Source organism: Amblyomma maculatum, chromosome 7, assembly GCF_055883805.1.
Source record: "Amblyomma maculatum isolate TAMU_Amacu chromosome 7, ASM5588380v1, whole genome shotgun sequence".
NCBI lineage: Eukaryota > Metazoa > Arthropoda > Arachnida > Ixodida > Ixodidae > Amblyomma > Amblyomma maculatum.
Window position 1 is genome coordinate 13,579,405 of NC_139350.1, and position 13,226 is coordinate 13,592,630.

A 13,226-nucleotide genomic window follows, 5' to 3' on the forward strand; every position below is an offset into this window, starting at 1 on the left:
TTAAATGCTAAAAAAAAAGTCGACGGCAGCCAATAGAGGGCAAATGGGCAGAACACCACACACATTCGCTTGCTTCAAAAAACAAAAACAAATTCATGTTGTTGTATGAGCGAACTAACACATTTATGAATCAAGAACGAATCCAGGTGGCAGAAAGAATCGGCCCAATATTGATACTGTGTTGGCAGTGCATTCGTCCTATGTTGGACCGAAATTACAAGCACTGTACCACTATTATGCTCCAGAACGGTCCACAAATTTATTCATGGGATTATCCGATAACATGCAAGTCCTCCTTAACCACAAGCTGCCCTTCTTCGTCAAGCAAAATGCTTCGGGCAATTCTATGACTTCCGTTATTTGACTCCTGGTCATACCCTACGCTCTACAATTAAGCATGGCTACCAATATTTTGAAGGCCGGCTTCTGATAAGCTTTATTAACGCTTTTTGGTCAATGTTTCATTCACTTTCCTTCACCAGCTCATTGACGCAGTGCCCGGTTTCAGGTATAAGGAATGACCTGTACAAGAGGTGAATTCTCTACACTACACTTTTGGGTGCATTTAAAAAAAAAGCCGCTCATGATGCCATAAAAGCCACGTACATAGTCATTAATTTGTCCAGTTATCCCCACGGCCTTAAGTGAGTCCAAAATGGCCCAGTGTGGGAGGGAATCAAAGGCACTCTTCACGTCGAGCAGGATGAGAAATCCGACATGGCGGGAGAGGGTGGCTTGCTCCAAAGTGGAGACAACTTCGGCGATGGAGTCTGCCGGGGAGCGTAGTCTTCGGAAACCGCTCTGTTGTGGGGCAAGCGCGTTGGTAGCCATAGCTACCCAGTTTATAGCCGATGAAGGGACATGTCCTCAAACACTTTTCCGAGAACCGAAGTGAGGCACACCGGTCTGTATGATGTGAGGTTGCTTCGGGGCTTGCCTCTCTTAAGGATGGGGACGACAACGGCCGCACGCCAAGCTTGCGGGAGGTTCCTACTGCGCCGGACCTCGTTAAATGCGGTGAGCAGTTGGTGTTGCTGCGGTTTGTCGAGGTTCCGGAGCGTTCGATAGGTCTCTCCGTGTAGACCAGGGGCGCTATGCTTCTTGCGGTGGTTTAAGGCACGGCAGAGCTCAAATGGGGTGATATCAGCATCCCACAGGGCAGAAACTTGGTGTGCAACACTAGGAGCAATGCAGAGGGCATCGGCAGGTCGAACCCAAAGTGGCGAAGGAGGAGCGGTTAAAGTTATCTTGGGTGGTTCAAAGTGAGTGGCCAGTTGCTCCGCAAGTTCGAGGTTGGTGATGCCTCGATGAATGGCCACTGCGACAACCGGACATTGTGGAATGGCAGGTTGTAGGAACGAGCGCATAATGTGCCACACTCGGTGCTTGTGATGGTCCCTGCGAGAGACGGTTGCACAGAAGCCGGCCCAGCTTCGCCGGCGCAGGCGCTTTGCATGGCGACGGCAAGACGCTTTGAGACGATTGTAGGTAGTCCACAGTTCACATCGACGAGCGCGGATAGCACGACGCTGAGCAACACGGCGAGCGGCACGAAGGTTGTGCAGCTTGATATCTGGCACCGGTGCACCTACGGCGACGGTACACTTAGTTGTAGCCGTTTTCGTGCACTCACTTATGTGGGTGAAGAAAGCTGCCTCCGAGTGGTCACTGGCGCACAGTTCACGAAAGCGTGACCAGCGAATTACGCTTTATGTGTACACATTGGGTTGAGACACACGGGGACGCAGGCTGATGGGGAAGTGGTCGGACCCATTCGTGTCGGGGACGGGTTTGCAACGACAGTCACGAGCACATGCCTGAGAAGCGAAGGAGAGATCTATTGCACTGGAGAGACTGCGTGCACTCAGTGGTATGTCATTTCTCCTTCATTGAGATGAAGTAGACATGCAGAGAGGGCAGCGTCGAGTAGCTCTCTACCCCGGCCGCTAATAGTGGCACATCCCCACGCAGTAGGATGTGCGTTCAAGTCACTGCAAATAATAGCTCCCGAGGAGAGGAGAGGAACGATGCGGGAAATGGCAGTGGCGTCCCAGCGGACGTATGGTCGAGCATATAAGGCAATGGAGGTGTCTGTGTCCCCAACGCGCACTGTGATGGCAGCACATTCAAAAGGGCCACTCACAACACCCGAGACATCGATGACACTGTGCGGGATGTTGGAACGAACGTACACGGCCACTCGAGGTTTCCCAGGAGGGTGGGAGGAGTTGAGACACGGCACAGCGGTGCACACGGATGGGGCACACTCAGTCACGGCACTGAATCCGGTGTAGCCAGGGAGAGGAACATTCTCCGCACGCAAGTAAGTTTTCTGGAGGGCTAGGACATCATACGCACAGCGAGGAAAGTGCTGAGCCAGCTCATCTTGACGGCGGTGGAGGGAATGACACTTCCACTGAAGGATGCGCGGCTGAAACACAGGTGACCTAGCCATGATGGGAGAGCGCCCGTTGGGCAGTTAGGGCCGCTGCACAGAGTTGACGTGCAGGTGAGTTCGGAGGGAGGTGGTGGATGAGAGCCTCCACAGCAGCTGAAAGGGCTGGAATGACTGCGTCCCGCTGAACAGCCTTTGGTGGCTGAGTTGGTGCTTTGGATGCAGGTGCAGGCGGGCTGTTCCCGCAGGCGGCATTACAGAAGGAGTGGCCTGCTATTAACCTATTTTAAAGTGACAACGTATTACGAGGCAAACTTCCAAGGTACAACTAGACCAATACTTTTACAGCAAATCAGTATCATAGATGTCATTGCAAAACAAATATTTGGTAAAGTTCTACATTAAATGCAAAAGCAGCTATGCTTGGCACTACACATAGCGGAAACTGTTTAGCCTACCTTGTACTCTATATTTAGGAAGATTTCTCATGCACCTACTCCACTCGGTGATCAAAGTTCAGGCACCACTACCAGTTCTCCATTATACATCCAGCTCAACTCGTGCCTGTCAAATCCAGCTCAGCCCCTGCTCCATACAGGGTAAAACTACGCATTGCACAAGCTGTTTCAAAAAAGATGGCTTTTGTCCAATCCAAAGAAAAATGCAAGGCACAGTTTGAAGGTTATTTACTTCTTTATTTTCCTTCCTGTTATTTTATCATTTTCTTTTTATACAAAATTGCCTTGCAAATATGAACATCTGCTGCAGAACTAATGTTTGTCTTTCTAAAAGTTGATTCATGCTAAGTTTATCATTGAAATACATCCACATGCATTGCAAATGTCATAAAAAGAATTCTGAGGGAACTAGGGAACCACTCTAGAATATTTTACTGAGGCATAAAGATGTCCCTGTGCACGAAGCTTACGCACTATTAGAGGTACAACCGGATCGCTGCTGTGGACCAAGGTTGCATTCTGCTGTTGGCTCTGCTGCAGGCTCTGTGACAGGCTCTACCGAGAGCTCTGTTGTGGGCTCATCTGAAGGCTCTGCTATGGACTCATTTGAAGGCTCTGTTGTGGGCTCCGAGGTGTGTGAGTCTTGCTCTGGGATTTCGAGGTCTCTCCCTCCAATGCTGCCTGGGTAGTCAGTTAAAAGGAATGCTTGAACGTTGATGCAGTTATTACGATTTAAATGGTGCCTGCTTTGAAGACCAAACTTGAAAGAATGCTGACACTGCTTACAGGTTTCAGCTCTCAACGTCACCATACCTAAAGCTACAAATAAGTAATATAGATTTTTCTGTAAACTACCACGCAAATACGCATTCTTAGACGCATACAACTGGCACTCCTTACTTCTGCCCGGTCATTTCTATACCGAATCAGACATTCCCCCGCATGCCCAAATAGTTCTGAACACCATGCAAACTTAGAACTTCGCATGTTCATGCCCTGTTGCAATTCAATCATCTCACTTTCCGCACCATCCTCCCCCAGCGTGGCGAACTTCTGCCCAGCTGAAAGATCAGTTGATCTTGCTGACCCTGGCCCAGGCAATTCTCGACGCATAGTAATGCGTTAAATAAAGTTGTTTCCTCCTCCGTTATCGCATAATGAGGGCAAAAGTTAGTCTACATCCGAAATAGTTTAAGACACTTCCACTACTACATTAAAACTCACGGTAAAGGGCAGATAACAGGCTGCTGGCGCATGCAGTTACATGGCGATAAGTTTGTTAGTGCTGGGCAAGGACGCCGCCAATTGCATGACCACAGGAGTCACTTATAAGTTTCGTTGGTTCAGAAGAGTTGGAATAGGCCTGGAGAGGTGGAGCGGTTACGGTCGGAATAAGAGCTTCTAAGGCGCGAGCTTCGCAAGGACTCAGACTAAAATCCACATTCTCTGAAAGGGATACTATAGAGAAAAATGAAGTGGGCTTGCATCGATAGAATACCAGTCGCTGATTACCAAAAAAACCACTCTTACTAAAAACAGAGCTGTCATAAGGCAGTAAAGAGGAAGAACAGAAATACAGGTATCGCCGCCGAAGCCGAAACGGCCGAAACTCGCAACTAGAAATCACGGGAAGCGCAAGGGACCCCGGAGGTTGACAAATTAGGTTTTGCCTCGAACATGATAACATGCTTTTATCACACGTAAAAGATGGAGAAACGAGAACGAAAATGCTGCAAGGCAGATAAAAAAGTTATACGTGGCGATGCCACCGGCGCCCACTTCAGTTTCGGTTATGTTCCGGCTCAAGAATTTCGTGCGTGGTCGGATAGTTTCGTTTCGGACCTGCGGCGCCTGAAATACGAGCTCGGAGCAGCAGATGCGCCTGCCAAAGATGGAGTGCTCGCAGCCTCCGCAAGCCAACCTCCTCTGACCCCGCTCCCTTCTCTCTCTTGCGCGCAATGATTCTTGGGGATTTAGCCAACATCGCTGCCAGACTGAAAAGCAGCTGGGTACTTGATATTCCGTAGTGACTGTGGATGCCCCAGCGGAAAGCCTCCGGAGTGGATTACCGAAAGTTGCGCGTCTCGTCGTAACATATAAGTTACTTTGTTTATAAATGCTGAATTGTACTCGCGTGTTTAAAGGCATACTGGTGAGAACCGCAGGTAGGTTTTTCAACCACGGGTTTTTCAGGAAGACTACGGATTCGAAATAACGTAGGGTGCATGCGGGCTGTAGCAGTACATGTTATTTGACGTCTGCGTTTCATAAATGAAGCAGGCGATTTTCGTCTCGAACAATACGTGCACATACCCTAACAAGCAAACGTCTCGTTTCTAAAGAAGTGCGCATAACAGGATACTCACCGTTGGAGCGACAGCCCCAGGCGGTAAATTCGTCTAGCATCCCGGCACGCAGCATTTCATATGACAGCCTTTGTTGCTGGGCTAGTTGGTTTGATTCCATACTTGTGAGACTCAGCGCACAAAGGCGAAGCGCAAGAACAAGAAGGACAAAGCGCGAAGCACAAGAACACGAAGTACGACTGGACGAAGCGGATCAGCGCTTCGTCCTTCTTGCTCTTGACTGTGTGCGCTGAGCTCCACACGTCGCGAAATAGCGAAATACACCTGTGTACTTTGGTAGCAGGAGCTCCTAGAGTCATGGTTCGTCTAAAGGTCCAAAGTTTTGTCAATCGTCTGCCCTCAGCGCGCCTCAGATTTCTAGCGCAGGCGTCGCGTAGAGAAGGTATTCCTCCAGAGCGGAGCGTGCGAAACTCCAACCGAAACACCGTCTACCACTTGCCGTCTCACGTGATGGCTAAATTCCGATTATGCTTTTCATTATATTTTTATGACTAGGCTTCTCTCCTAGCCCGCGGGGCTCCCTTCTTCCTCCATGCTCGGCACACACCTGTGAAATATTCTCCGCTTCCCGCGCCAGCAATCACGGAGTCCCCTCTTGCGTCATAGTATACGTCCTTCTGCGCTACTACATATTAGGAGAAAATCAGTTTGAAATCGACCGGCAGGAACAAAAAAAAACCTCAACTTCTAATCCCAATATCTCCGCAATAATTCGATTTTTTGCTACCTGATATGTGGCGACAATGTCACGAAATATCGTCTATTAGATTTTGATAGCATATTTGAGTGTCTTTAGGCGGTAACCTTTATAGCATTATTAGTTTTCGTCCTTGCCTGCATGCCTCCGCGAAAAGTATCACACTGCTTCTCGAGACTCCGCCGGATACCACGAAACTACGAAGTCTCGGTATCGCCGAAATCTCGGCGTCATTGGTCACGACAGGACGTGACTTCATGTCCGAATGTGACGTTTTATTTCATATTCTGGCCTGACGTCGTCACGAAGTCACGTCCGGTCGTGAGCGATGACTTCCACAAGCGATTCACACATATAAGGATATGATCCTGCCTGGCATTGCACGGTAGCCCAAACAATCATTTGATGACGTGTCTTACACTTACGTCATTATATGAATGTTTCGTCTCCTGCTCATGTGCGATGCTGGCCTTGATTTGGCTATACGGGGTGTTGAAGCTAACTTTAGCCAAGGGTTAAAAAATAAAATATTTGAGATAGGGCCGAGAAGCCACTTGTATACTGCTTCCATTCATATTAAATTAATGCTTTGCATAAGAATATTTTTCCTGGTCATTATAGAAAATATTCTATGAGAGACAAGGTGTGGAGGACTCTGGAAATTTCGACCACCAGCGGTTCTTTGCCGTGCATTGACATCGTACGTTAAAAGAATCCCTGGTGGTCAAAATTGGAGTCCTCCACTATGGCGTCTCTCATAGCCTGTGTCGGATTTGGACGTTGAAGCCCACAAATGAAGTCATTGTTGGACATCTCTCTCACTGCGCGTCATATAGGCAACGAGAGCGCCGCTCGCTGCGAGGAGCGCACTTGCTGCAGGATACGCTCACCGGCCGCGCGTGGGAAACGGCTGCAATCCGTTTGCTGCGAGGAGGCTGCTGCATTTTCAGTTAGCAAAGATAGGCGATTTTAGGCATAAATCGTTGCGTTGTCAATTCCGCAGGCACTAACATATAATATTTCTCTATAAACAGCTTACACTAGTCGTTTGATTGCGGCTGATCTAGCGGTAAACGTTTGTTACTCGATCGGATTGGATGCAGGGCTTTTCGGTTACCGGGGGATGAATGCTATGAATGCAGCTTACGCAACATCGATATAAATTTCTTTCCTAAACGTCGGCAGAAAATAGATAGCAAGAATTTTGTCTTCTTTTCGAAGGCAAATGTAGAGGCCCATGCTGCGACTTACAAAACTGACGCTCAGACCAATTGGTATATTAATAAAAACTTTCTAGAAAAAAAAATCATTCATAATTTCTGCCTCGCTCTACGCCTACCATTACAAATACGTTTGTTGTACCTGCCGTAGTTCGTTCCCATTCTCTTGCAAATATATGCCGATTTCAGAAACAATGGCACGCGAGGCCGACTATGGCAGAACCAGATTTTATCCGAAGCATGCTGCTAAGCCCGTCGTACGTGGTCTAAATTAACAGCTGGCAAACATTTAGGGTACGCCGGGAGAATGCGAAAAAAGAAATAGTTTACGAAGTTTTCCCATGCTTATTTCTTGCTTAGGGCATACCAAAAGACTATCACCCGTCTCCTCCAAAGTGAAAATATCTTCAGTGGAGGAAATGTGTTAAGTTATTACGGCCTTAGTTCAGCTGGAATCCGCTGTGCACCAACCCAGAATATTTCATTTCCCCTTAGCCAGGTTTGAATTAGCAGCTGTTATTTTTTTTTTTTTTGCATGCTGTTCTCATTATATGTCCAACAATTCCTGCGATGAACATTTCTTTTACCTGCGTAAATACGCCAGTCTTGATGGTTGGTCATCGAATTTCGTGTCTTGAATGAGTAGCGCAACAGCTGCACTATGTTGACATATTTTAGTGCACTAGACTAGACTTAAAACGCTCAAATCCAGCCACGAATTTTGCGTGAAGCCACCGCCGAGCAAAGAGGGAAAAAGCTGCCAGAAATGAGTGGATTCGAATCTAGTAATTTCCCATGGGAAGTGGATACGAAGTCCCGTAGCTGTCACCTCAGCCGATCACCCCGCGTGCAGAGTGCAACATACTCTCGCGCTGTTTATTGCACGTCGTCTACATCAACTTCTCTCTGTGCCAAAAAGCTTTCGCTCGTGCCACCGAATCAGTTTAACTACAAGAAAATCGCAAATTTTTGTTGTTATTGCTGTCCTGCGCACAGCCTCAGGACGTCGGGGGTGGTGTGGTGTCCTCACAAAGTTCTAGGATTATCGTGCTATAAATATGCTGAAAACTACGGCATTACCGCATTTGCGGCCAAGTACGCGATAAATTATTACTTTGTTTTCTCAATGGGACCATACCAGAGTTTCCGATTTAGCTGATACACAGTTTAGGTTTCATTCATAGAATATTTTGCCGAAAGCACTGTTTAAAAGGTTTACAGGTGACCATGCATAGGAAGTTCGGGTACCGCACCGTTGAAACATCGAAATTATGCCGCATCGCCAAACGATAGCAACTAATGACGCGTTACGGCACTGGCCCTACTAGCCATACCAAACCCCTTTAAGAACACCCAGAACTGTGAGCCCGTTTATTACTGAAGAAACTGTTCATTCTAGCTTTTTCTAACTTTTAATCTGGCAACCTGTGTAAGATATACTCGCTCGACAAGGAGCAGCCTTACGGCAATAAACACCAGTCGTCCTTTATAACTGAAACAATGGTGTCGTCATTTGAGCGCGTCTCTAAGTTTACACAAAATTATGGTGCCGAAACCAGGGACTAAAACGCTGCAACGTTCCTTAAACATCGAGGCCATCTAGCGTCGGCGAGACAACGAATCCTGAGTCCTTACCGCAACGATCCTTGGCGGTGAAACCGCCTTGGACTGAAAGGTTCCAAGAACGAGGCCTAGGAAAGCCACGCCCGACGCTCTAACACGAGGCCTGGGGCCAGATCCCGCGACGGTTCCGTTCAGGAACTGGTTCCTTTCGCCGCTCCTAATTGATTGCTGCGTCACGTCCGGCGTGACCCCCAAAACTTCCGGAGGCGGCTCCACGTTTTTCGCCTACGTCACGGAGCGGCACGGGGCGGGGCCACCACTCCGAAAGGAACCGTTTTGCCGGCCGGCGCAGGAACCGCGAGGAGTTGGTCTGCTTCGAGATGGAACCGCTCTGCGCTCGCTGTGACGCCTCATGGCCGTAGTCGAGCGACGGCGCGCGCCGCGCAGCTGCTTGAGTACGGCCGTGGTATCCGTGGTAGATGGCATGAAATGGGATGTCACAGGGCTTAGTGAGGTTAGGAGGCCGAATGAGGCATATACTTTACTGAAAGATGGGCATGTACTGTGTTATCGAGGCTTACCAGAGAGGCGACAACTAGGAGTAGGTTTCCTTGTCAATAAGTATATAGCGGGCAATATAGATGAATTCTATAGTATTAATGAGAGGGTTGCAGGCATCGTAATTCGGCTTAATAAGCGGTATAAACTGAAGGTTGTACAGGCCTATGCACCTACATGTAGTTATGATGACCAGGCAGTTGAAAGCTTCTACGAAGATGTAGAATCGGCAATACGAAAAGTAAAGACGCAGTAGACTGTACTAATGGGCGATTTCAATGCCAAGGTAGGGAAAAAACAGGCAGGAGACAAGGTAGTAGGTGACTATGGCATTGGTTCTAGGAATAGCAGGGGGGAGTTACTAGTTGAGTTTGCAGAGCGCAATAACTTACGAATCAAGAATACCTTCTTCAGCAAACGGAAGAACCGGTAATGGACCTGGAAAAGTCCTAACGGAGAGACTAAAAATGAAATCGACTTCATAATGTGTTCAACCCCCGCCATTATGCAAGATGTAGAGGTAATCGGGAAAGTGCGATGCAGTGACCACAGGATGGTGAGGTCCCGAATTAGCCTAAATCTGAAGAAGGAACGCAACAGATTAGTAAGAAAGAAACCCATCAACGAATTAGCGGTGAGGGGGAGGGCAGAAGAATTCAGGATCTCGCTACAGAATAGGTTTTCAGCTCTAACTGAGGATGGCGACATTACCCTAGAGGCAAGGAACAATAATTTCAGAGATATCATTACTGAGTGCGCGGTAGAAGTAGGTGGTAGGATAGTTAGAGAGGATACCGGTAAGCTGTCTAAGGAGACGAAAGATTTGATTAAGAAACGCCAGAGTATGAAAGCTTCCAATCCAACAGACCAGATCGAATTGGCAGAGATATCAAAGCTAATCAATAAGCGCAAGGTGGCCGATATTAGGAAGTATAACATGGAGAAAATTGAGCATGCTTTAAAGTACGGGGGAAGCCTTAAAGCGGTAAAGAAGAAATTGGGCATAGGCAAAAACCAGATGTATGCGATAAGGGACAAGGCGGGCAACGTCATCACTAATATGGAAAAGATAGTCAAAGTAGCCGAGGAGTTCTATACAGATCTCTACAGTAGCCAAAGTAGTGAGGACCGTAATGAGATTGGAGGTAGGGAAAAACAGTCAGACGTTCCACCAGTGACGAAGGACGAGGTCAAGAAAGCACTAGAAACTATGAAAAGGGGGAAATCAGCTGGAGAGGATCAGATAACTACAGATTTGCTTAAGGACGGGGGGGATATCGTGCTAGAAAACCTGGCCACCCTGTATACGCAGTGCCTGGTGTCATCGACGGTACCGGAACCATGGAAGAATGCAAACATTATCCTCATTCACAAGAAAGGGGACTCTAAGGACCTTAAAAATTACAGACCAATCAGCTTACTGTCTGTTACGTATAAGGTATTTACTAAGATAATCGCTAATAGAATCAGGACAACCTTAGACTGCAATCAAGCAAAGGATCAAGCAGGGTTTCGGAAACGGTACTCTACTATCGATCATATCCATACCATCAATCAGGTGACAGAAAACTGCTCGGAATATAACCAGCCCTTATACATAGCATTCATTGATTACGAAAAAGCATTTGACTCAGTTGAAACCTCGGCGGTGATGCAGGCATTGCGAAATCAGGGGGTAGACGAGCCATACGTGAAAGTGCTGGAAGATATATATAGCTGCTGCACAGCAACCATAGTTCTGCATAAAGAAAGTAACAAAATTCCCATAAAGAGAGGTGTTAGGCAAGGAGACACAATCTCCCCAGTACTATTCACAGCTTGTTTAGAGGAAGTATTCAGAGACTTGGAATAGGAGCAGTTAGGGATAAGGGTAGATGGAGAATACCTCAGTAATCTGCGATTTGCTGATGACTTGCCTTGCTAAGCAACTCGGGGGATGAACTGCAAATAATGATTCATGACCTAGACAGGAAAAGTAGAAAGGTAGGCTTGAAAATCAATATGCAGAAGACTAAGGTAATGTTCAACAGCCTCGGGAAGGAACAGCAGTTTACATTAGGTAGCGAAATACTGGAAGTAGTAGGCGAATATGTCTACTTAGGACAGGTAGTAACCGCAGACCCGGACCACGAAAAGAAAATAACAAGAAGAATACGATTGGGATGGAGCGCATTTGGCAAGCACTCGCAGATTATGACTAGCAGCTTACCGGTATCGCTCAAGAGGAAAGTATACAACAGTTGCATCTTACCTGTACTCACCTATGGGGCTGAAACGTGGAGGCTAACCAAGAGAGTTCTACTTAAGTTGAGGACAACCCAGAGGGCTATGGAACGAAAAATGGTAGGGGTAACATTAAGAGATAGAAAGCGTGCAGAGTGGGTCAGAGAAATAACCCAAGTTACCGACATTCTAGTAGAAATTAAGAAGAAGAAATGGACATGGGCAGGACATGTAGTGCGAAGAGAGGATAACCGATGGTCGCTGAGGGTAACAAACTGGATTCCAAGGGAAGGAAAGCGTAGCAGTGGGCGGCAGAAAGTTAGGTGGGCGGATGAGATTAAGAAGTTCGCAGGGGTCAAGTGGATGCAGCTAGCACAGAACCGGGTTAAGTGGAGAAATATGGGAGAGGCCTTCGCCCTGCAGTGGGTATAATCAGGCTGATGATGATGATCCTTTTTGTTTGTGTGTGTGTGTGTTTTGGGCAGCGCTTTGCGGGTTTAGTAAACTGACGCAGTAAAAAAAAAAGAAAAACGAGACAAACGAAATTTCCGGAGTTCTCCACTGCGGCGTCTCTCATAGCCTGAGTTGCTTTGGGACGTTAAACCCCACAAACCAAACCAAACCTTCATAATCGCGGCGGCTGCTCCACGAGAACCCAACCTCAAGTCTGGCTGCGCGACTGCAGCGCGCACCCCTCCGCTAGCAGCGAAATTCTGCTGCGCTCATCAGGCGCGGAGTCGGCGCAGCGGTTGCAAGCAGACACCCGGCGGCAGCACGGCGCTCCGGCTACGTTGTGCAGTGGGCAGCTTTCTGATGCTTGAAGCGGTGTCGTGGAGTGGCGATGCGTCTTGCTTGCTTCCCTCGCGTGTTGCTTTCCTCACATGGCGCATTCGCCTACTTGTTTGTGTATTATGCACTGCAGCTCCATGCGGCTGGCACGAATTCTATATGTGAGTGATATATCAATGCAGTAGACCGCTACTCTAGAGATGTAAGAGGGAAGTAACAGGAATTATACATCGACTGCGGCAACAAGAAAGTGCATGCCGCCAGCTGTACTTCGCTATGCCGTTATCACGCATTAATAATTAGGAGCTATTAATAATGATGCGCCCTTAACGGTGCGGACACTCCCAGACACCCTTAGAGTGAGGGGGGGTAGCTGTTCCGGTCATAAAGGAGATGCCCTCGACCTGCGTGGCAAGCTAAGCCGGAATTCATCTACCTTGTAGTGACAGAAGGGGGTCGCCGTTTGGTGCCAAACTTTCGCCGGTTCAAGCCAGAGTAAGGGTCGGAGTCAGAAGTAACAAACAAAACTTCATACACAGCAAGAGACGATACAGAGGAACACACAAACACTAAAATTGCACAGACGAGAGGTTCAAAGAAAACCAACGCTAAGCATGCAACTACAGAGTAATTCAATAACACAGAGGCTTACAATAGAGAGCAATACACGAGAGTCACATAAACAAACATCAAATTGTTCACCGGGCACTGTTGCAGTCCGACGCCTCGAGAGTCACGATGTGGCCGCCATGCAAGACGAGCGCCGCGCCCTCGCAGGTCCGTGGGCTTGCCAGCAGCGGGTGATCCCCGGGAGTCCAGCCGAAGCACTAGTGAACACGCCGCAATCACTGACTGACTGGCTGACTACATAAGCGGCGCGGCCTCAATAAATAGGGCATGCCGCGTCTGTCTGTTAAGGCGCGCCAAAGCTAGCGCGCACACACACTTAGCTTGGCT